General features: G+C 34.8%; 2 long non-coding RNA genes across 22 annotated transcripts in view; one reads left to right on the top strand and one right to left on the bottom strand.

The window, feature by feature from the left end:
- LOC148223337 (uncharacterized) overlaps positions 1 to 22454 on the bottom strand; it is a 66359-nt gene extending 43905 nt beyond the window's left edge. The window contains exons 1-2 of the long non-coding RNA XR_015804533.1: positions 22412 to 22454; positions 21150 to 21218 (exon numbers count right to left, since the gene is read on the bottom strand). This is a non-coding gene — a long non-coding RNA (uncharacterized LOC148223337). The remainder of the gene's footprint in view (positions 1 to 21149; positions 21219 to 22411) is intronic.
- Positions 1 to 22945, top strand: part of LOC106861509 (uncharacterized) — a 228744-nt gene that overhangs the window by 130788 nt on the left and 75011 nt on the right. For 17 of the 21 annotated variants that reach the window (XR_015804525.1, XR_015804517.1, XR_015804523.1 and 14 more), the window contains 3 exons: positions 4404 to 4456; positions 5986 to 6082; positions 14634 to 15263. This is a non-coding gene — a long non-coding RNA (uncharacterized LOC106861509). Of the gene's footprint in view, positions 1 to 4403; positions 4457 to 5985; positions 6083 to 14633; positions 15264 to 22945 lie in introns of those variants that run through there. The other 4 variants (XR_015804526.1, XR_015804529.1, XR_015804519.1 and 1 more) reach the window with 3 other exon arrangements.

The following is a 22945-nucleotide window of genomic DNA, read 5'->3' as shown; positions in this document are numbered from 1 at the left end:
TTTAGAAGAGTAGAATCTAAATAAAAAGAGCTCTTTAGAGAAAAATTAATTTAAGCAAAAATTTAGTACATCTGAACAGAAATGAAAAAGAGAAAATATGTACTGGGCTTTCAATAAGTCACCTGGACTACATCAAATATTTTTCTTGTACTATTAGCATTCAAGATGGATGTAAGGAGAGACATTATTTTCAAAGGCATTTGGGAAAATCAATCTCTAAAAAATAACATCTCCCACTCCCAACAGACACTTTGAAAATAGTTTCTTCTTCACCACTTAGGTTGCTGAACTGTGTTTATTTGAGTGGCCAGCAAGGTTAGGGTTAATAGGAGAGAACATCACTGTTCCCTCCATCTAAGTAAAAATGTGTAACCATAGCCTAATTCTACCTTAGGATATAACTCTGGTTACATCTCAATTTATAGAAATAATTAGATCAAATTAGATCATGGAAAGTTTAATTAAGCAGGCATAGTTTTGAATTAAAGTCCATTTTCTATGGAAATTGGAAAAGGCCTGAGTAATTCAGTATTCATTATATCATGATTTAGCATTAAGCATTGTGGGGGCTGTAAGTCAGAGTATATGAAAAAAAGCAAAGAGGACATCAACTCTCCTAGATTTTGGGCGGTATTTAGATATATTGTCTCTCTTCTTCAAAAAATAAACAAGTTTTGAATATTCAAGGGAGTTTAGCAGACTAGCTTTGAACAGGAAAAAAGTTCATTTGGACCATTAACTAGACTTGGAATTTCATGCCATGCTTCTTTGACATGCCTCCACCATAAAAAATGTTAAATGTAATTCTTGCTTTTTTATATTTTTGATATATGCACATAATCTACTACTAATGTGAAAGGGACCATTATGAAATATTTCACCCAGTGCAACAGTGTCTAATTATAATTAATTCTATTAACATTCATTATGATAAATTAATTTGTATTAATGTGGATATAATCTCATGATTTGATCAGAATTTGGAACTAATTAGTTTTCACATAGTATAAAGAGTTATTTATTATGCAAAGAGCCTCCTTTGCTTTGGAGGTTACTCTTGAACGTAATTTACCACCCTGTGTATTATAGAATCTGTAAACTAGCAAAACTACCGTCTGTAATACCCTTCCTGATCCAGCACTACCTCAATTATGAAAGTTCCAGTACTCTATAAGGCTCTGGGCTTCCTTAATACTGAGTCTGAGTAGACTTTTCACAGGGGATCCATTCAATATTGGTAACAAGGATAAAATTATTTTTTTTATCTTGTCCAGAACCCTTTTTCGTTCAGCCAGAAAACCTGGAAGTGTTATACATGTATTTTAAATCTCTGGGTGTGGTGTTTCCATCAAAGATATTTCATTGATCTACTCTGTGTTTAGAAGAACTGATTTTAATGGAAACATATACATTAAAGATGTTAAGGATGAGGCTTTGTAATGTGTTTATGAAAACATTTTGAAAGAGCTGAGGGACAGACTTTACCACTTTGGTTTTTGTTTAGCAATGCTCTAGGAATCAAAGAGTCTCAGTGAAATCAATAGGACCTATTACAGATGAAGGAACAGCTCACCATGAGTAAGGGTCTGGCTACTAGGAAAGTAATATTGAGATTGCTTTCATTTTAATGACTGAGAAACTCTAAAACATCCATCCATGCTTTTGGGTGAAATGAGTAATGCCCACTAAAGTTACAAGATTTATGAGGGATGTCCAATTCAATTTCATTACAGAAAAAAATTAAAAATCGGTTTTCTGCCTTTAAAATGAAAACCATATGCAAGGAACAGTGTTTTTCTAAATTGATGCAGCTACTGAGAAAAAAAATCTTTAAATAAGAAGTGTCATTTATTATTTCTCTATCATATTTACAGAATTACTTAACAGAATCTGCCTTCATGATACTTGCTAGGGATTGTTTTAAGTTCTAGTAGTATTTCATAAACAAAACAGCTTTTTGATCCTTCAGACATATAAGTGACCTTAGATAATTGTGCTAAAAATGCTCTAACTCAAGTCCCACATAAGCCTTGGATATTCTCTGTATCTAGAAAGAGATGCCAGCTCCTTTCCCAGGACAAATCTTAGTGCTCAGCTGATACCTGAGAAACAACACACTGAAACATTCTATTGCATAATTGCTGGATTGACCACGATATGACATTGTTCTCACTGCTTCGGGTATGTGAAGTAGGAGAAGTCCTTCCCAAATTTTTGACTATTTCAAAACTAGTTTAAAGCTGTATGTTCCCATCTCTACCCTAAATTGAGCAATCTGATGTGTAGCCAACCCAAAATGCACATCTACAGTTGAATTGAAAATTTGGCTCTTTACTTCCTACAGTATTGAAGTTTGAATGTACAATTCAGGTTTGAATGTACATTCAAGCAACTGTAAAGTTTATCTCTAGCCATCATATAATGGATAATAAATATGCTAGATCTATACCACAAGTAGCAGTAAAAATATTTAACTAATAAATTATTCAGTAAGGCTTTTATCCACCTTTTCCTACTTAAAAATTAAAAAAGAAAACAGGTACAAGGATCTGCTTTGTGCAAAATTATATGCCATTTTCATAACAAAAAATTCTGAACATTTTTTCTGGTTACATGTCCCCAGAGCTCACAGAAGAGTGGAATAATTTTCTAAGACACAGAGCTTTTTCCTTTTTTCAGCATGGGAGATTGTATTTACAATGATCTAATAATATTCCCACAAATGTCAATAATAAATCTGTCTTTAAAAAAAGAGAAAAACTGAACATACATTAACATTCACCCTGACTAAGATAAATTTTTAACTGATTTGGCATATTTAAATTTCCTCTTCCATTTCTTGGAATTTTTATTCCAGTGTCTGCTATTTTGTGGTTATATACATTTCACAGTTTCAACAAATTGTCCCTCAACAAATGGCTTGATGAGTTTAACCCAATACCACTTTCATTTTCGTCATTCACTTCTTACTCGTTTATCAAACTAGTCTGAAGATCATACCAGCCAAAACATCAAGTCAAAGAAATTTCCCCCAATGTGATTTGAAGCTGACTCTAAACTGTCAAGATAGGCACTTATCTTAAATTTGAAGAAGTGTCCTTCATATTTGCCTGGCAATATCACCTGAAATAAATATTTTGTAAACTTTTTTTTGACAAAAATATATTTTAGAATGTGTTTCACAGTTTGAAGGACCAATTCAGTACAAGGACACAAATTTTCTGATAAGTTGGAATAGAAGAATTTAACAAAGGTTTTTGTACTGCATTGTCTAAAATCAATAGGTCTTTGGAGTTCAAATAGAGGCCTGGTGCAAGGCCATGTTTTAGAATGGCATTTATCTGATTTTTGAAATACCTGGTAGTTGTGCATGGGTTTAAATTCCTCAGCCATTGCAAGGAATTTTCAGCGCATCTACATTTTTGATCTCGATGGATACAACTGCAGATATGACCACAGACACACATCTTAGCAGAAGGGCCTCACTAAATCCCATAGTGACAAAAAGAAGCATGTACATGGTCCCTTGGAAATGGTTTAAACTGATCCTGAATAATGCAAAATTGATTGATTTGTACCAAAAATTTCCATCTACCTAAACATGCACAGATTATGATATGCACCAATAGGTAGAAATGATCTAAAAACTTTTCATTCATTGAATTAAACACTTCTTATTTATGACATATGTGACATTAGACAAATGTCCAAGGCTTAACTTCACAGAATTTAAATGCATGAGTTGTAACCAACAGAAAGCAAAATTTAATTCTTCCGTCCTGGATTTTACTCTTAAAACTGAAGCAGTAATTTCAGAAATACCTAAGAGATTTAGGGAGAGAATTTCTATTATATTTCAGTGGGTTTTGTGTCCATAACCTCTTTAGCCTCATTTAAAATCTCCTTCAGAGATTAATCTCAGAATGAAATGTATCTTTTGCATAGCTGGACAGGTCAAGAGCTCTGCCAGAATGGAAGTTGAGCTCCCTTGTACATCAGGCTTAGACCTATCTGTATGGAAGTAGTCAAAATACATGCAAGATGCTAAACTACAGCATATCACTCATTAGTTAAAAAACCTACAACAACTATGCTTTATAAACTGAAAAACAAACAATTTCATTGCAAGTGTTTGGGGACATTTTTATAGGTTGCAATCTACCTTCATGAATACAAGTAATTGTGATTTTTATTTGATTTTCCTATTATTTTATAATTCAAATTAAGGTACTAGAAAAACTCAGAGTAGAATTTTGAAATTCGGGAAACTACTTCACACAGTGACTGCCCTATAATTTAATGTTCCGTGCCATTGAGTGTGGATTAGACAGAGCTGCCAGCCTGAGCTGTTTTAAACAAAAGGAAAAATCATTAACAGCAATCTTTTGAATCTTTGTGCACAGGGCAGCAACTGCTGGAAGGAAGCAAGACCAGAAGAGGACCTGTAGAGATGTGGGTAAGCAGACACTGCTAGATTAATGACTGGCATTGTCAGAACTGAGTGATGGGGAATGCAGCAGCTTCCTAGGCTCACCCCGACTCGTGGGTGTTGCCATGGGTACCAGCTCAGAGGTGTCACATTAAAAAAAAAGGGGGGAAAAGGGAGAGACAGATGAACAGCAAAAGAGAATAAAAGATATGCACACCATAACAATATAAAGAGACACATCAAAATGTACACATCAAAAATGGGGTTTGTTATGATATAGTAGAATATGAAAAAAAAGAAGGAAAAACCAAGAATGGTTGAATTCTCAATAAAACCCTCTGAATAGCATGACCTAATTTATATATCTATGATTGCACATTTTTATTTATTGTTTAAAGTCCAGGCAATAATAAAAAAGACACTTATTAATCATACATTCTCTGACAATAGAAAAGAGTTATTTGTGGCACGCAATCACTATTCATAAATTTATTATTATTTAGGGTCACGTGCCATCTATAAAAAATAAACTTAATAAATTATTGTCATTTAAAATCACAATTAGATCCCAATGCAGCAAGTGACATCAACATCCCTAACCATCTCCAGAACGAACAGTTGTCCTTTAAATTTGATGGACTGCTTAAAAACTTGGTGGTTTGTTTCTTATCAAAAGTAATCTGAGGTAGCAGGGGAGCTGTTCTTAATAACCCAGCCAGGGGGTGAATACCAGCCATGAGGCATGAAACACCTATGGCTAAAAGGAATAGTCACAAGATACAGAAGAGAAGGAAGAAAAACAGCAAAAACCCCCACACAAATAAACAACCCCTCACTCTCGAGGCACTTTAAGCAAGTCTTTCCCAAAGGGCAGATACTATTTTTGTCACTCTAGTGTTTACTTGTTTGGCTTGTGTTTCAGTCAGATAGATAAAAGTGAAGCCTTTATTCCTTCAGATCTGTTGAAAGTTTGCATAACCTCCATGTGCAGTGAAATAATTGTGGTGTTTTTTGTATCAGGAAGCTTCAGTATGTAACAAAACTTCATTTAGAGCTGCTGAGAAATAAGCAGGGATCAATGAGTACATTAAGTACAGAATATATTAATGCTATGATTATCAATTTGCATAATGCAACATATAGAAAGTCATGCGAATTCTGTTTTGACTACTGTAGCACTAAAATTTAACTAACCAAAAAAAAGTGAACATAGAAAAGATTTGGTGTGATAGGAAATTAGGGAGTTTAGTCCTGATTTCTACTGACTTTGTCGGTTTCTCATGCATAACAATTTCTGCATTGTTCTGGCAAAAGCAAGTTTTAAAATAATATTTGCTTTATATATATTATATATTTTTAAAATTATTTCTTAAATATGTTTACATTTAGCTGTGTTTGTAAAAAGTAAGCTGATCCTTAATTTTTATCTTGAATTGAAAAGATTCATTGTATGAAACTTGCTATTAATAGATTTTGAAAACCTTCCATACTTAAAATTCTGAATAGTTTATGTGCTTATATTATTTTTATAATAAAGGGTATATTACACTTTTCAGAAAACACGATGTGTCTTTTAACTATCTGATCCTCTAAACAACCTTTCAGTTAAACCTTGTAAAAAGAGGGGAATGGAAGTCAGAAAAAAATTATGTGGTAAGTAAGAAAGCATGTAAGTGATATAGCTGTGTATTCCAGCTGCCTCCCTCTTCTTTTGGACATATCCCAGTGAGTGTCTGAGGTTTCAGATAAACAAGTATTTACATTAAAAGTTACACTACACTACTAAGTATAAATGCATTTTAGCCCAATTTTGTAATTGTCTTGGGTGGGAAGTTTCTTATTTTGCTGGGGACACCAAATGTTTAACTGGAATTTTCCCAGGAGAGAATTCCATAATTTTCCTATAAAACAGCATAACCCACAGAAGCAATGCCACTAAAAAAATTGTGTCTGATATGATAAGTAATATTATCAAACCAGATAGATTCAAGAGAAATTATTTGGCACAATGGGTGTCCCAAAGATCATTTTCAGTACACTGAATCAAGTTCTGAGCAAATTGATAATGGTTAAAGCTTACTATTATTTGACTCCTCTTGAATGGTATCTCTGAAATGGTTTGCTGTCCTTTAGCTTCTAGTAAGTGTAATTCAAAGCCATTAATCTCTTGTCTTCAAAATCAAACTCTTGACTACAGTGAAATAAAATACAATATTCATTAACACTAATCAAGTCTTCTGTCTGAAGCAGTATTTCTTATTAGACAAACACTGAAATGTATCAAAACAACTTTATGTGAACATCAATAAATTCTACTGTGCAGACTTATATGGAAATTATTTCTGTGATGTCTGCGTTATTGTATTTTACAAATCAAAATGTGACTTCTGTCTTCAGGGCTTTCAAATTTATTTTTCATGAAAATTAAAATCCCATTTTCTAAAAGAAGCATACACACTGCACAGAAACAAGTAATGAAGATAATGATATGAACAAAGCAAAAAAAAAGAAATATTTAGCATCCAAAGAAACCTACATATTTGAAGAGGAAACCTGACCTCTTAGTTGTCTCTTTGTTTTTCAAAAATATTAAATTGAAATTTGGTATATGGCAAATAACTAACAAAATTAATATCTTAATTTCATAACTAAAAGTCTAATTTTAACTAATTCACAGGCTACTGTATTATTATCTATTATGGAGTATGCTGAGCTATATTGTATGCAGAAATGCCTAGACATGTAAGTGGATTACTCAGCAAGTACAGATGACAGCTTTCTGTGACAGAATCTAGTAGTCACAAGACCAAACAAAATTGTTTCCAAAAAATATTTTTTAAAATATAGATTGTGAGGCCTTGGAGAGCATCTATTATTCACAAATAGGATAATCTCTCTCCTAAATATTTTGTCAGATAATCAAAACATGTTCTTTCTTTTTTTTTTTTTTAAGAGACACATTTGCTCATGCTTGAGCAAAATCACTTTGCTAAACAGCCCAAATTAGTCCTTCTCTGAAAAACAATCTACATCTTAAGGATCACATGGTGTTTTCAACAATCACAGTAAAATGAGGATGATAACAGGCAAATCCCTCCGGCTACTGCATCTTTTCCTTCTCCTCCTTCCTAAACACAGAGACCATATGATGGAACACACAGAACCACAAATTACGGTAGTGCACGGTTCCTACTTAATAATGACATCCCATAAGTTAGCAAAAATCTGCCAACATCTGCAAGCTTCTCTGCAGTGTTGTGAGCCAAAGTTAAAAATCATGTGTGACAGTGCTGTGGAAAATACAATTGATTCCATTCTGATTGTGTCAGTTCCAAACACAGACAATATTGATGATGCTGTACAGTAATCTTATTGGACTTGGGCCCAACTGAACATTGGTCTTTGTCAACTCATTATTCCTCTATCAGAGGGATCTCACTAGATTGATCTTGCCAGAAGCTCTTGATGTGTCTCACAAATCACTGTTCTGCTGTTGGCAGGCAGATTCGAGTACTGCACAGTAATTGCTGAGTTTTTTTCCTTTCCCCAGAAGGCAGTGACTACATACTGCAAGTCATTGTCATATGAGAGAATATAACTGTCCTAACAAGATAATGTAGTTAACTGCGCAGTATCTGATTGTGCCAAAAAGATGTGGTCATATATATGTTACTAAAGGAGCAAAATTATTTCAAAGATAAACCTTTTCTTCATACTCTCCCTCTCTTAAACAAATAGCCTAGCTTTTTACTTTGTTGGTGTGAAAACTTGTTTGGATAAATTATTTTATCTTAACCTGCAAATGTGGGAAGATCTTAATTGGCCTCTTACCATTCACGTACATAGAAACAAGCCACACGTGAGTGTTTGCACAATCAATACTGCACTGCAAAACTCAGACACAGATATTTGAGTATCTGACAAGAAGTGATTACATCTTGGAAACTTCTTTTATGCTTTTAGCCAGAGGAAATAAACTTGTTGGCTCCTAAACTCTTTGCTTGTCCCTCGGAAAGATCCAAGAAGATTAAGGTTAGTCTTTGGCCTGGGTAAATGCTTTCCTTAAGATACTATCAACATATCCTCTGGCTAGTCTTAGAAGAATACAATGACAAAACCAAATTTAAACACTTGATGCCCTGAGTCAGATAACCTGGATAATAGCAAGAGGTTGGACTGGAGTTTCTCCAGGAAAGCTTAGGCTTTGTGTTGACTGAGGGAGCCACTGGCAGCCAGCTTCATTCCCACAGTGCACATGGGGACAATAATAACCCTTGAACAGCCAAACTTAAACATCCAGCTCTGGCTTCTTGCTCTCTTCATGGATGACTACTTTTTTAGGAAGGTGCAGGGGCTGAGTAGTAGATGGAACATTATGGCAGAGAACAACTGTGACTCCTAAATAGTGGGATGGTTACTCTATTGAATAAAGAAGGTTTGAACGATTTGTATCTTACATCACTTTACCTAATACAAGGAAATTGAGCAAGGCCATTAGAAATGGGTGTTGGTAAAACCCTTAAAAGATCAGATAAAATCTCATCTTTAAATAATCCAAAGAACTCATCCCCTACTGAAATACTCAATCACTATCAAATAGGCATGTAAAGGCCAAGATAGAGGCGGAAATGATGCAGGTGATAAAGCTATGGAAACTATAAAAGGATGCAGAGCCACAGTGATTGTTTTTATGTGAGAGAGCCAAAGCTACTTGTATAAATAATATGGGGGAAAAAAGAAAAGTGTAAGTGCAAGTGCAAGGCCTATGTTTTCCCCAGCTAGATGAAGGTAAATAAATTGAAGAGCTACTGACAATTTATGTCATAAAGTTATAAACCAGTAGACCAGTTCATTAAGAATGTACCTTTAATTGTTCAAAGAAACTGCCTATAAATATGAAATTTTTGTCCTAGTTTTCCTTGAAGGTTCAGTGATTTGCCTGATGATTTTTATTTAAAAGAGAAAGAAACTATCAAAACACTCTTAAAAATAAAATTCTTACCAAACTAGAAGCAATAAAATAAAACAAAACAAAACAAAACAAAAAAATTTAAAAATAAAATTAAATCTTTGAATAAAAGGAAAGATCATGTGATATCCAAGGACTGACTCCAGGATTATGAGTGGGTGACTTCTGACAGAAATTAGCACATAGTTGTCTAAACACCCAGAATAAGCATCATGTGCAAACTTCATGTTGAATCTTTTCCCCCTGACCTGTGTTTTGGCTGGTATGTTGATGCAAGAAATTCTAAATATAGCGGAGCCAGCAACAGGAAGATTCCAAACATAAACCAGAGTAAATGTAATTTTAATTTTAAATATAATGAAAATATTGCCGTTCCTAACTTTAGATAATCTTCAGATTACAGAACAGGCTTTTGTGATAAATTATTCTGTAATGTGCTAGAATGTATGAAACAAAGTGACTCAGAGTCCCCATGCAGGTGCAAAGAAGAGCCAATATATTGCAAAAGCAGGGCCTCTTAAACCAGTTAGCCCATTCCATTTAAGTATAACAACTATAATTCAACCAAGCACCATAAATCGCAATGTGAGCATGTAATGGTTATATAAGTTGTTTTTCTACCTCCAGTTCAGCTGAGTCACTTTCCCGTAGTCCTTTTCTGCTTAGCCAAAGTAGCAGGGCTGAGCCATAATTCATTTTACAAGGGTAACAAGACCCTTATTTTATAAGGCTTTACCTATATGCAACACGAGAAAATTTAGGACCCTCAGAGTGGAACTGGTGTCACCCAAAGTCCTCTGTATGTCATCTCTTGCAGCTGGCCAACAGGAAAAGTCTGGGACCCCAATGCCCCTGAAATTGCCATACTCTGTGAGTATGCCTTTTTCAGACTTGATGGAAAGACACATTCCATCTTCTTGGAATGCTCAGTCCAATACCTTTTTCACTACTTCTCCATGCTTTTCTTAATAGTATAACCTAGGCATTTATCATCAGCTAGATAATACCATAGTCAAACAGGTTTTTTTCTGAGGCTTAAAGTCCTCACTAAAGGAAATTTACCTAATTCTAATTATGGTAATATTGAGTTTACCTAAATGCTTAATAGAACTTGTAGCGGAATGTAACAAAAATATTTTACCCAGCCTTTCATTTATTATTCATAGCTGGTTCCACTGCAAGTTTATGGATTAGTGCAAGTTGAAGACTTTCCATTGATAATGAATCTGATCAGTTGTCTGGAATAACTCAGTAGTTACTTGGAATTAGAGAGAGCAAAAAGGTGACCTACCATAAGAATTTTAGCTTCTTTGAGGGTGCTCACACATATTCCAGACTCTGTGCTCTGGGCTGCTTAAACATTTTACGTTATGCACATCTCTTTCAAAAGCTTCCTTGTTCAATATCATGCACTGAATACCAAACTGCCAGTGCTAATGCCCACTGTAGAAGCAGAAGAGCTCTGAGTTGTCAAGCATCAAGAAGAGATTGCTTTCTCAGAGGCTGAGTTGTCTTTGCTTTTTATCATGATATCATGCTTGCACAAAAAGACTGTAAGGAAATAGAGACTCGATCTGTTAATATTTACAATATCCTCATGTTAAGCATTTTATATTAACTATTTCTGAAAGTTCACAGTATGAAAATCAAGCTTTTATGGCAATTTAAATGCATGTTTTATTGCGCTATAATATTCAGGATATGATTTTACATGAAACTTCAAGTAGATCTGAACAATTGCACAAGGGTAATTTTGAAAGAAAACTCCATCTCAATACATATATAGAGAGTGGCTGTATATTAAAGTATTTGGGGAAGAGAAAAATAGACCTCAATTGTGCCAACTTCTGAGAATTTGTCCTTTAACAGGTGAGGTAAAAGAATAATGATAGCTAGCAGCCTTATTAAGGTTCATGTACTCTGTATGAGGCAACAGTCAGACTCTAGCTAAACCACTTATCTGATTTAATTCAGACAATGTTGAAACACTAATGGTGGTGTGACCCACTCACTATGAATGATAGGGTGAAGACTCAAAGATAGGATAGTAACAACAACATTGCTAAGCAGCTGAAAGTCTCCCTTACAGACAATAATCCAGTGATATTTATCTTCTAGTTCCAAGTATGTGTGCTAAATACTAATCACATAATAGCTAGTTGGCACACTGGAATTTTGGCACTAGAGAGACTGATCAGATTGATCAGATATTTGCATCCCTTGCTTCTTGCTTCTTGCTTCGGTTAGATAATTTTTTTCTGATAAACATTACAGGCTACATATGGCAGAATTCTTGGTCAATGATTTTTTTACATTCTCTTGGAGAAAAAATACTCCAAACTCAAAAGCAACAAAGAAAACCCCAAATGAACTGGAAAGCAGAGACTTGCTGTATGCATGTAAGCAGCCTCTGCTGTGTACCTCTCTTCATGTCTGTTTATCTCATGCTTGCTCTCTAGGGGCATAGTACACAGGGACATACCAATTTCTGTAGTCAGATTAGCAGCATGCTTTATTCCTATTCTATTTAATGATAAAAAATGAGCAGAATCCTCCATAATCCTTCCTTGGTTTCTTAAACTATGCCTGAGGTTCAAAGCACTAGCCAGAAATAATTGGCAAGCAACCACAAGCACATTTCTGTTTAGACAGGACAGTGGTTAAATTAACCAATAATTTGAGAATGCTAAGGTATTTAGTAACCAGACACAGTTTTCAGCACTTCATTTTCTGTTATGGCAATAGACCAAGTACTTTGCTTTACATTAACATCCATCAGTGCCCCTGTAAAATTCTAAGGGATTGAATTTTTAGAGCTGCTGAAAATCAATAGCTTCATTTGTAACTAGAAGAGCGGTGGAATTCTGAAAATTAGGGTCCTGTCTGCTTTTGGCAATTCTGATTCATGTATGGCTTAAAGGCAAGAGTTTCTGCATCTCTGTTTTGTATTTGTTGAATTTTACTTTTGTCAGGAAAAGGCTGACCAGCATCTCTCCTTCTTCACTGAGATCAGAGGCATCTGCACATTGTCTGTGTTGCTATCTCTCATGATTTAATCATGTGTCTCATATTGGCTCATACTAACTGAAATGACTAGCTCTTTGAGACAGGGGAGTACAGGAGAAAAACAACTTTCATCTTTGTTTAAATAAGCTTCCAATTCCTATCCTTACAAAGAAAAGTGAGAATCATTATCAAGGTTACCCAAAATGTTTGAAAAATAAAATGGCAAATAAAATGAACTCAGATATACTAAATTTTAAAAGGTAATGATTTTTCAAGATAATATTTTGATCTGGACCTAAACTTTGGTCATTGGGGGTCAATTGCATCTTGGGTTGACCTTTTAGCTTGTACCTTCCAAAGAAATAATCTCACTATGAAAGAGACTCTTATTTTTAAGATAGGCACAGAATTAGCACAGAATATATTAACAGAATAAAAATGTAGGTAAAGTAGCATGAAAATCACTTTCACCTTATTTAATAAGAAAACTATGATTCTTCAATATTAAATGCCCTTAACATCAATGAGAACTGTTCTTGTAAACTCTTGTATTATTAGTTTATCCAGCTGTGTCCCTAGCTGCAAGCATATAGTATTATAGGTGAGGCTGAAAACTGGCAATGTCAAGTTTCATAGTGAAAACTGGTTTATCTTTTACTAACAATCTTAGCAATGTGCAGTGACCTGACCTTGGAGTAGTGGTTTAACAACCTTTGCCCAAGCACTCTGTGGCTCTTCTTATATCTGTAATAGTTTATGTGATGGACTATGAAGAACTGCCAGATGACAGTTCTATTTCATTTTTGTCACTGCATGGCTCTCCATTTTTCTCACAGTCTTTTTCTCAAGGGCACAATTCTGTAAGTCAATGTGGCAATGTTCAAGATGGGTATTGCTCTTTCAGTTATTGTATCTTGATGCAGCATGTGCAAGTCTCATACATGCTGCAATTCCAGGCCTTCAGCAAAACAAAATCATGGGGAATCTTATATAGTCTCATTTCTTTCCTTATGAAGATAAGCTGAAGTTGTGGGATCTAGATATTACATAAGGAAATTTGTTAAAAATGTTGTATAAACCATTCTGTGTTTTTTTAATGAAACCATCTAGCAAATGGTAACCCTTTTACAGATGCTAGAAAAATTAGCTTACTCTTTAGAAATGTAGACACCTTTATTAATACTGCATACAGGGGAACAAATAAGAATACAGAACAGAAAGGTACGAAAGGAGAAAACCAGACTGAGTAGATGTCCCTGCCCAGTTTTTCAAGAAGCAGACAGCATTTCATAAATTTCTCTGCATGATGTATTACATGCATAAAAATATACATTTACAGTTATGGCATAGTTTTGCCTACAAAGAATGAGCAACTAAAGATAGTGTGTCTGTTCATATAAGTGCAGTTCATTTATTTGAACAAATCAGTGGATTTTTGCTTTTCCAAATGGTTTCAGGTGTGTATGCTGTGTAAATACATTTTGGTATTTTTTGTTGCATGTCTATTTCCCTTTTGACTTTTAGGTTATGACTTGTCACATGTACCTTGATAGCTAACTGCATGTCAACAGGCATTTCATAAAAACCTAGATTGCAGTAAAAAGTCTTTTGCTAAGCACAGATATAGGAAAAAACTCATATTTAACTACTGCAATGTGATTCATGGTACATCTGTTGATATTCAATAAAGCAGAAAAAAAAGTTAAAAAATGTTTCCACGGTTAATTCCTTGCAATTGTGCCTATTTCAATCCCATGCTAATACTTGGCCCCAGCCATATTTTGAGTTCAGTGCTAGCTTGCCTCTGTCCTTGTGAAGAGATGTGATGGGTGGCACATGTCTAGCCCCTGCTCCCTGTTCCACCCTGGCGTATCAGAGGCAACAAGCAGGAAGCACAGCAAGAGAGCACAGACCAGAAGACTGACACATTATGGGTTTCTCCTTGTGTCATATACAAAGTGCTTTTCCAATTGCCTTTTTTATGTCAGATCCAAAATTAAGTGAAATGTTTGGGGCAACACAAATCACTATTAGTAATTGTTTCAGGCTGTTTGCAAGCTCAGATCTTTTATTTTCAAACCATAAGGGAGGAAAACTTATTTTTTAATATGGAAGTGGGGAGTTTGATGAAATCCTATTCAGTTTGATGGTTAGAAACTGAAAATGTTGTAATTTTATGGATAGTTTTGTGTGCCTACATTTTTCTCTATTTTTTTTTTAATTTACCAGATTCAAAGAACTGTTATGCTATCAGAGACATGGTTTCTTCTCTTTGAGTGAACACCATCCTATTCTCCAACTTAGAGCAGTATCATGGCTATCCAACTATCCATTAATCTTCCAGCTCATACTGAAGACATCCCGGAAAGTTATATATATGTGCTACACTTAGAGAAGTGAAAATCTATGGCTCATTATGCCCATTAAATATTTTACAAATCTTTTCTTTTTACAGTTTATTGTTCCTCAGTGAATATATTTTGGTGCCTGTTGATTATATATGTATAACCTTTAAGCTTTAATGAATGATTTATTCATGGTTTTTGTTTCAGATGGATATTTTATGAAGAATATATATATATATATATATATATATATGTAAAATAAATGTAGAAAACCCTTAATCATCTGGGGCAGAAAAATCAGTCTGAAACCATCTCTAGGCTGGCCTCTGAATTTAGAGGAAATGTCATAAATCTTCAAGCTTATTTTTTAGCATGAATATACTCCTGGATCAAATGGAAAATCTTGGTAAATTAAAGGAAACGATCATGGTTGTCTTCTGTGTTAGAATAAAAAACCCAGAAAATGTGTTGCTTGTCTATATGAATAAGTTTTGAAGTAAAGGTGCCTAAAAGACTTGTGAGTCTGCAGTGCCAGTTCTTTCATACATATTATGTTTCCTATGGCTTCATAATACTCTGAGATTTAAGGTTGTTTGCTTGTGAGAACAGTGAATAAGAAGTACTTGAGCATATTGTTCAAAAACCCCACTGCAGGCAGCAAGGTAATACAAGCAGTACATACTGCTCATTCTATAAATCACCCTGATGTGAGAACAAGGAGTCAAGAAGTTGGGAAGGAGACCTTTTGGCCACAAGGGATTTCACCTGCAGTGAATCTATCAAAGGCCATGAAAATTAGGAATTGCCATCAAATCCTGTGTAAAGAGAAAAGTGGCAAGTCAGGACTGAATGCATTAAAATATAGCCACATTGCAAGGAGAAACATTCTCCAGAAATAGAGACCAAGTTTTAGGCAACAGCATATTTCCTTCCACAGCATGACTCAGAGCACACCCAGCTCATGGGTAAATCTTCCACTATGACTTTGTTTGTTGACAAGGTTGTTTGTTTTTCAGTCTCAGTGTGGGACTGCTCAAGCAAGAGCAGTGCTCTGCCAGGACCAGTTTCTTTTGTGTCAGTCTACTAATGACACTGGGCCTGAGAGGTTGTCTTTCATTCTGCTGGAAGCCACCCACTGGAACTTTCCTTAATACATAACAGTTTCAGGATCTTGCATTTCCACTACAAAATTTAAATCCTGCCAATATCTCTCCTATTAAGTTTCCGAGAAATGAGTATGCAATAATAAGTAATGCTACTAGTATGCAATAAGAGTAATGTTAACAGAAAGAAGCTTTTTATTTTATAATATCATAAATGCTTTCCATAGCTGAAGTTCTCATCTCAGTGACATAAATTATACTCCTGAATATCCTTTTTCACCTCTTTGTATAGTGCATGAGCTTTTATTGCTACTGATTTGGATATATCATTAACTGTATCATCAGTGTCATTAACATTATTATTTTTATAATTTAAGAAATAGTTTACATAGTCTTAGGTCTCATCCTCTCTGAGACTTTTTCTGATTCTGCTTCATATACAGTCTTCATTTTCACTACACAAGTTCGATTTGTATCTCATTTACCTCAGTCGGGCTTGATTTGGATAGAGAATCCTAGTTAAAATTGTGAAACTGGATCACACTAAAAGTTTGTCTGACCTTCTTTTTATAACTGTCACTGGTACAGGAGTCAAACAGGCATAATAATATGGAAGTATTATGGCAGACCACATATACTACAGTATTTATTTATGGATTACAGCAACATGTACCTTAAAAATCTCTAGAGTCAAAGACTAGAACTGGCTTTATGGGCTTAATTCCGTGAACTTGACTAATTCTACTTTACCCCACTTACATCTTCATCAAAACACAAACCCCCTGGCTTACCTAATCACCTTGTGTCTAATATTACAAAGGAATACAGATTAAATTGCATGTCTTTCCAAGAAAAATAGAGATGATACCTGAGCTCTGAGATAACACTGAGGCTGAGGCTAATGATTTGTCTGACAGACTGTGCTGCTTAGGTAGCCAGAAGTAAACAGCAAAACAGGATTATAAATCAAATGCTCTTGACAAAGAGGTGTCTTTTTAGAAATACTGCAGTGAATGTCTTCAGAAGCATGAGGAGTTATGCTGGAATACTAACTCATAGATAGAATAGGGAATAAATAGCTATGTTATAAGAATGTTTTGCAGGAATAAATTTAGTGTTAAGAGCAGCATGGCACTACTGAAAAGGGGAATGCCATAGAAAGCACAAGCTGGACATATAAAATAATTATTTTCTTTTAATTTGTACTGTGTGAGTTTGGTCTCACAGTCAAGAAAAGGATGAAACCTTGGAACACTCTAGACGAGAGAAAAAGAGCAATCCAAGATTTAGAAAGCATGTTCTACCAGACCAAACAGAAAAGGAAAAGGAATAATTTACTCTCTGTTGTCGATCACAGCAAAGGAGAGTCAGATTGGGTATTATGAGCAATATTCCTAAAGTAGAACATATCACTGGGAAAGATAGCAGCTTCTCTGTGAATGAAAGTCTTCAGGAGCACACTAGGCACACGTCTCAGGAGTAACACAAGTTGAGCTGGTTCTGCTCGGGGAAGAGAATTTGGACAGAGAATTTTTTGACTTTTAGATATTGCTTTGACACACTGATGTTATAAGGTTCATTTATCTACCATATCTTGACAAATATTTCTCTGTTATAACACCATTAAACCAAAATTTCTGTTTGATTGGTTACTACAGAAGTGCTAAGGGACAATCCAAGAGCCCACATGCCGGGCAAATATGCAGTGCTCTTTCACAACAGCCCCAAATAGTTTGCAATTTAAGTGGATAGCACAGATGTGGGAGACTGGAGAGCTGTAAAACATACTAAGAAACACCGATAATTTGAAAATATCCATGTCTTTTAAAAGCAGCTGTGTCCATTTTGAGCACCTGCAAAACGTGATCATCACAATTCTCAGTGTCTTAGAATTGGCATCTGTATGATACTGAACAGCTGCAATGGGAAGAGAAATTATTTTGTACAGATGTCTATTTCTTGAGACAACTTCCTTGTTCTGCATTCACATAGCATCTTGGCTGGTGTTTCTCATCATTATCACAATAGAAATCACACATAAAATGCTGCACTTTTTGAAAGTGAATAGCAATAAATCATAAAATAAGTACTTTACCAAGTAAGTAAAATCCCAAGATTTAGATTTTTGAAGCTTGTCTGAGCAACCATCTGTAACCTCAGGTGTGTGTCTGAAGGTTGTGCAGAAAAGAAATCACAGGGAAAAGTCTTTTTGGTAAGATTTCAAGTAAAGCCTTGCTTTACAATAGCCTTGAAAGCAGAATAAAACTATTCCATTTTCCCCCACTTTTCATGGCGTTATACAAGTTCATATTTTTAAAGCATTCATCATTTTCTTGCCTAGTATAACAAAGAGGATTGATTCTTTCAAAAAGTCACAAATAATCATATAGTGTCAGAAAAAATATCAGCTGAGTAAATGGCTGTAATCTATCTAAGCATTCTGCATTTTTAAAAATGAGAACCAGGTTCTCAAGTAATATAACTTGACATGGATGCCATTTGTAAAAATGTCATTTTTAAAACCTATGCCAAACTACATCCACTTAGAGCTTTCTTTATGTTTTCCAAATTCCTAAGAAAGAGGGAAGGGCTTACATTAGTTCTGAGACTAACTGATGTGAAAGTTTGGGAAGAATTAAGGTTGTGGGACGGTTGGGTTTTTGTGTAGCCATCAATTAGAAATAGGTGATCAATTGCCTGATTGACATTTTCTTGGTATCAGCAATGCTGTGGCTCACAAAACATGGCATGTGACACCTGTCATGTTGATCTGCTGAGGCAGTTACATGAGAAGGAACAAGAAACTATTAGCATAACATTTCCAGTACACACTTGACTTTGGAAATTTACAGCTGAAATATGTGGGTCATAGCTCACAGTCACTTGATTTCATAATGTTTTACATATCCCCAAGATGTTTGGAAGTCTTATACATTCTTCAAATCAGTAGTTTTAATGTATTTGACAGTCTGAAATCTGCTGTGGATGGGACAACGTTTAACGTGAAAATACATATTCATAATACAAAAATCTAAAGTATTATAATTTTGGTTTATTCATGTCTGTGAGAATATGGCAGGTGAAAGATGGCTAGAGGAGGTTAAGTGATGTTCTTGTAGATTTGCTATGATGTGTAAGATAAAAGAGACCCATTAAATTATATATCTTATTTATGGAGAAGGAGAAGTAGCCCCTATGGATTGTCAAATACCATATGAAATATCGCCAAGCATAGTAATATGTTCTTGCTAATAGTTCCATTGTTTGCCTGGGACCAAGGAATAAAATAGATATCCAAAAGATATTTAATTTGCCTGTATATTTTAAGCCATTTTCTGTGAGATTTTGGGGTTTTTAAAATTAAAATACTACCTCTTCATTCAATTTACCTAGGATTCAAATAATTTTAAAGATAACAATATATGGAAAATAAATTATTGTCAGACTGTTAGTTTGGAGCCAACACATTAAAATAGCTTTTGGATTATGAACTATATTTTTAAAGCTGTTAAGATTCACTAATTTTTATTCCTTTAATGAAATATTTAAAACACAGTTAAATTCTGTTTTCTGATGGAAAACACTTCACAGCATAACAGCACAGTGCAACACAATTGACATTATCAGATGGCCTTTATTTTGAAGTGAATAATTGTTGACCAGTCAGAGAGTATGCCCCACTTGTCTTTCCTAAATGCAATGTAACAATATCAGAAAAAAAAAAATTCCCAAACCAGAACAACGAAAGGCAAAACAATCAAGAGCGCATGGGCATTATAAAGCAATCTATTTTGCTTTGGTCATCAGTGTGTTCAAAAGAGAACTTTCATTTCCAAAAATATTCTCCCAATGCACTTAATTAGAAAGAAAAACTCAGAATAACAGGGTCAATCAGGAAAAATAAATTGTTTACAAGATAAAGCATAAGTCATAACTGCTCAATGAAGAAAAATCTTATTTATCTTTTGTCTTTACTGACCAAATACTTACTCCAATTTATTTGTAATTCCGCTGAAGGGTGTTAGACAATAAAGACGATGTATTGCAAAATATTGTACTTGCTGGCATTAAATATTTGCTTTTTATGGGCTTATTGCTTTCCAAGTGCATAGTTTTTAATTCCTCTGCTTCCTACTAAGATGTCAAAATCTTTTTGCCAAATCAATCTACCAACTCACTTCTCACATGGAAATGCAGGTTAGGAATGTGGGAGCTAGATAGCTGATTCTACATGAATCATCATAAACATTGAGTATGTTAAAACTAAGTATAAACCTGTAAGTTTCACCTTAGAGTTTATCTGGTGCCCAGCATCTTCTTAATGCACAGTGACATTTTGGCACGACAAGTTAATACTGATTTACTGCTTTTACTGGCCTTGACATTTGTTCTTCTATGGGCACATTGTTAGTGTAAACTTACAATGCTGGAAATATGCTAGACATATTTCTAAGTACCTACCTCAATTTACAACAAAGACATAGGCTCTGATTCTATATTTAAGAATTAGTTAATCAGTTGAAATCAGCATAACTGATGAAGAAGGGCATTTTGTTATGCACCTTTTGCAGGTAATGGTACTTTGTCTCTAGTGAAAATTGCAGTTTCAAATGTCAGGTGTGTGTTCAGCTTTGTCACTCCCATCAGTACAAACAACAGCTGTTAACGTTGGGTGACCAAGGTTACACCACAGGATAATTTTTCAGTCATGACTGAATAAAATTGATCAAACATTTTTATTTTTTAAGATAAATATCATGATAAGACGTTTCTAAAAACCAGAAGTTTCCTTTCCTCCCCTCTCAAAAACTACTGCTGAAACTTTGTGTCTCTGATAGGCACACAGATCTGTAGCTGTACACCTATTTTGATGTCTAACCTAAAATTTAGTTTTATAAAGTATTTTAAAAACATTTCCATATTGAGGAAGTTTTTTATTATTTTATAGAAGGTTACTTTCAGTCTGTTTCCCTCTGTTTGAACCTGTGCATCTTGGTACTTTATTATAAAATTATGATTCTTGAGGTATGCCCTTGCTCTAGGCTGTGCTCTCATGGTATGATTTAGCCTTAAATTCAGTGTCAGGTCTAATGATGAGTTTTTCAGTGCCTTTACATGATGGCATTTTTCTCCTTTTCTGCCCTTACTCTCCCCCTTAGATTTTTATTTAATTAATTTCAGCTGTTTCCCTTCTTTATGTGTGTGGCACCTGTACAACCTCTACATTTTGGATTCGGCTTTCTGTTGGAGATATTTTTAATTTCCCTATTGTTCCTTGTCATGTATAAGATCTTTACCTTTGAATTCTCCTGTGACTTTTCTTCTTTTTTATAAGATGTTAGAAACAGTTCCCATGGGTCTTGCTGCTGTGGAGAATAGTGGGGGGTTTTACATGCTTTTTAAGTGTATGATTTGCAGAACAGACGGCATAGATAGGTAAGTAACTAACTTCATACTAACTTCATATTACTGATCAGGCAGTTCCCCAGTGGAAGGAAAAGAAGAAAAGAAAAGAAAAGAAAAGAAAAGAAAAGAAAAGAAAAGAAAAGAAAAGAAAAGAAAAGAAAAGAAAAGAAAAGAAAAGAAAAGAAAAGAAAAGAAAAGAAAAGAAAAGAAAAGAAAAGAAAAGAAAAGAAAAGAAAAGAAAAGAAAAGAAAAGAAAAGAAAAGAAAAGAAAAGGAGAAATGTGCTAATACTTTCCTGTATTTCTTGTTTTCTCTTTACCCTCTATAAATCCCTTTCGCATCCCTGGATTCACAACGTCCATCCCATACCCCCCCCCCAACAAACAGATCAAGCCAAAAAATCCCACAGATCCTAATACTTGCAATAATCATTTTTATAAAATCCTTATTTTTCTGTCTGGAAGTCAGCTTAAGTTGTGAAAAAAACCTTCCTTGAGCCTCACCAGAAGAAATAAAAAATTTGCTTTGTTTGCCTGCACATTTCCTGCATAAAAAAAGTAAATATTTTCTTCTCTAGCTGCAATTTTGTATGCTCATATAAAATAGTGCTATAGTGAATAGAGCAGCAGAATCATATAGATGATTGTTACTTTACTTGTGCACCATCCTGAAACTGCTTTATACAAGGCCCATGACAAGAATTGTAGTAGTATAAGCTTCATACAAAAACTTTTGATGATTGTCAGATGCACTGCTTGCACAAGAGTCATATCTTGCTTTTCTAATCTGACTGTAAACAAAGTAAACACAATGGTGAACACAACTGTTGAAACCTTCAAAGCAGATACTCTCAGCTGAAAGTTTCAGCTGAAACTTAAAAATAATTTTGCTTTTCATAAAATGGGTTATTCCCAATGAAGCATTAGTTTACTTTGACAAAAAAAGAATGGAATGAAAAGGCTATTTTTCTCCCTCCTCTATATTTAAAGCCTTACAATAATATTTCTCTTTCTCCACGACTTCAATTTTTGTTGTATATATGGCATCTGCTGGCAAGTTGGAATGAAACTCCAAGACACTAGGAAAGAATCAAACCTTCTTTAGTATCTGCATCCCAGCTCCCAATGCCTGAGCAAACATGCCATTGTACTCACAGGGTCCCTGGTGAGAAACCCGGCTCCAGGGGAGAGTCCTTCCCACTGCAAGGTTTTGTGGTGAAATTTATGAGCCTGTCACTCTATCAGTTGAAAGGGTTTCCGTTTTTGGCCTAATGCTGTGAGTGTAATATCTAAAGTTTTGGAAAGGAAGTGATTTGTTTCATTTTGCTCAGGCCTTTATGTAGCTGAATTATATTTCAGCAATCCCCAGTATCCATAGCTACAGTAGTTTCCCACTGACATAGCGGCACTTCCTGATAAAGTTTCCCCTATAACTCAGCCAGCAAGCTTGTCTGAACTCCAGCTTCTGTTTCTCCAGTTAAAGCTAATTACACTTATATGGCACTGGGCTTTCCACTTCCTTCTTTTCTTGGGGTGCACAATTGCCAAGAAGATCTATATTTGCCAGGGGAAAAAAAAAGTCCTGAATGTTGGTGCCAATTAACAAAACAAATATGTTGCAACTTAATGAGTACCCAGCAGATCAAACCTGATCCTGCTCAACAGAAAGGTGATGTAGGAGTAAATAAA

Source organism: Sturnus vulgaris, chromosome 6 (assembly GCF_052056855.1).
Source record: "Sturnus vulgaris isolate bStuVul1 chromosome 6, bStuVul1.hap1, whole genome shotgun sequence".
Lineage (NCBI taxonomy): Eukaryota > Metazoa > Chordata > Aves > Passeriformes > Sturnidae > Sturnus > Sturnus vulgaris.
This window is presented reverse-complemented; position numbering and strand designations above follow the sequence as displayed.